Here is a 2,832-nt window from a genome sequence, read left to right as displayed (position 1 = left end):
GCAGCTCCGGAAGCAACTACAGCAGCGTGTCTGGAACAGCAATTAGTTGGGCCGGCTGCGCAGGCGCTACTGGAAAGAGAGTGTCGCTCAGTACGGCCATGAAGGAGCAGGCGCCGCTTGTCATGATGCACGCCCTGTGGCGATGCTGGGGCACCTACACATGCTGATTTGTTCCCTGGTTGGACCTCAACCTTCATTGCAATCGTAGGTGGGGAGGAGGGGCAGGCCCCAGGCAGGTGGCAGCTCTCTCAGGCAGCAGCAAGGCCCTTTTTGCCCTCCAGTGGGGTGAGGCAGTGGCTGGCGCCACCTGGTGGCTTTCCCGCAGGGGTTTCCGGCCTTGAGTAGCTGCTGAAGGTGGGGTGGGGGAGAGCTCCCCTCGGGGCCGCAAGGGGCTGCGGTGGGAGACCTCACTTTCCCCTCCACCTCCCTCTTCTTGGGAGTGATCGGGGTTACGGCAGGAGCTAACTTGGGTTTTTCACTGGGACATGGCTGCTTTGCAAAACTGTTTCAGCCTTCTGTGTTACTTCATTGGTATAAAAAATCTAATTCTTGGATACTTTAGAATGGTAGTTAACATTAAAATCAGAGCTGGAGGTAGCCAGATGATAGAAATTATTTTTTAGTCCCTCGCCGATAAGATGGCTGCCATCTTTTCAAAAGTAAAACCAGTGCTTGAATTTAAATGAGTAGGACATTGTTGTAAGTAACATAAATTAAAATGTCCCTAGTCAGCATAATATATAACCTCCCCTCAGTTAAAGTGCAATGATGTACTTATTTTTTGTTATCAAAATTTATATTAATATATATATATATTTGGGTTTTGGTATGTTTGTCACGAGGAGCTCAGTGGGATTTAACCTACTTGTGTTGCTGTAAATACAACAGATGATGGGTTTTATAGTAGGACCAGTATGAAAGAATATTCTTTAGAGTTTAGGCTTGTTTAAAACAATAGTGCAGATAACTTGCTGATGTAAAATGAGTCTTGTATTTTATTTAGGAAAAATGTAATCTTAAGATTTATTTTTTTTTACGGGACCCTCTGATACGTTCCCAAAAGCTCCCAAGACAAAATTATTTCTGGTGGTGTCCTTGAAACACTACTGAAAAATATTTAAAGCTCTGTTCATAAATAATTTCAGTAGAAAAATGCATATGTTACTAACTGTTGAGCAGAAGTGACCAAAAGTAAATTCATGTAGCTATCAATCAGAGTCAACATGTGTTTAGTCCAGAGGAAGTTCTGTTTAATACATTAGGGTTCAGTATTACTTGAGACCAAAGTTCCCTGGTCTCTGCTGGAACTGGAGTCTTTGTTACCAAATGTTTCATACTGAAAGGGATGGTTGTATCTACATATCCTGGTAATGAAATGTGCTTATTTCTGGTTAAGTTAGAAGTTATTTCTAACAGTCTAATTATAGAATGCTAAAATTCTACACTATTTTTTTTCCACGGGTTTTGTTTCTGTCATTACTTAACAAAAATCACAAATTCGATGAATGAGAATATTTCTGTATGAACTGACTAGAGTTATTTTGGAAATAAGAAAAACAATATTTGGGGGGAGGGGGGTAATTTTGTTTCCAAAAAAAAAAACAAACCCACCAAAAAACACCTTTCCATATTCAATGTCTTATTTCTCAGCTGCTAGAAAAGTTTTTCCAGATTCTTTACACACAAATGCATGGGAGCAATTTCAAGCAGGTGCGCAATCTTTTGGGATTTCTGTTTTAGATAAGGATCTGAAAAATGGGGTTATAAGGTTTCCACACAGATCAGCAAACAAGGCTACGAATTTTTTCAAAGCACAAAAATACAAATTGGAGAATGAAAATAAACCTTTTACTTAGAAGAACTCTCTTCCAATAAAGCATGTCTGGAAAATCAGCACTTCTCTGTTTTTTCTTCTCATTTCTTGGAAGTGTATTTGCTTACGTTTCTTAAAATGATTTGTATATTCTGTCATTGTGGCCAAGATAGGTCAGATCTGTTGAAATGCTTTGGATTTGTTTCTGTTTCATCTGTCAACAGAATCATCCCCTGCATGTGGTCTCTACCTTATGCTGGTGGTATGGGATTGGGACCAGTCCAAGAATTGTGAAGCAGAAGTATAGCTATGTTTAATGCAATAACGATGAATTAAAGCTCCTACAGTTGGCTGTGTATCTCTTCTGTAAATTCAAAATAGGACTTCAGAGGAGTGTAGTAGCTTGTGACAGAGGCATGGTTATCAGGCTTGATAAATCACAGAATCACAGAATGGTAGGGGTTAGAAGGGACCTTCGGAGATCATCCAGTCCAAACCCCCTGCCAGAGCAGAGTCACGTACAGCAGGTTGGACAGGAATGCATCCAGGTGGGTTTTGAAAATCTCCAGAGAACGAGACTCCACAACCTCTCTGGGCAGCCTGTGCCAGTACTCTGCAACCCTCAAAGAAAATAAGTTTTTCCTCATGTTCAGATGGAATTTCCTGTGTTCCAGTTTGTGCCTGTTGCCCCTTGTCCTGTTGCCAGGCACCACTGAAAAGAGTCTGGCTCCATCCTCTTGCCACCCACCCTTTAGATATTTCATAGAATCATAGAATGGTTTAGGTTGGAAAGGACCTTAAAGATCATTGAGTTCCTGTGGAAGAATTTTTAGAGATCAATGGTCACCCTGTGAGCACCCCAAGCACTGAGAACTTGTTGACGACAGTGTAAGCTTCAAGGAATGTCGAAGGTCAAATTGTGTTTTGTGAACGGCTGAGTTATGTTGAGGGAGGAAAGAACTGTTGCTGAATGTACCGATAAGCAGGATTTTTGAGTAAAACATAGAAGTAGATAACTA

This window comes from Charadrius vociferus, unplaced genomic scaffold, assembly GCF_000708025.1.
Source record: "Charadrius vociferus isolate BGI_N301 unplaced genomic scaffold, ASM70802v2 scaffold685, whole genome shotgun sequence".
Classification (NCBI taxonomy): domain Eukaryota; kingdom Metazoa; phylum Chordata; class Aves; order Charadriiformes; family Charadriidae; genus Charadrius; species Charadrius vociferus.
This window is presented reverse-complemented; position numbering follows the sequence as displayed.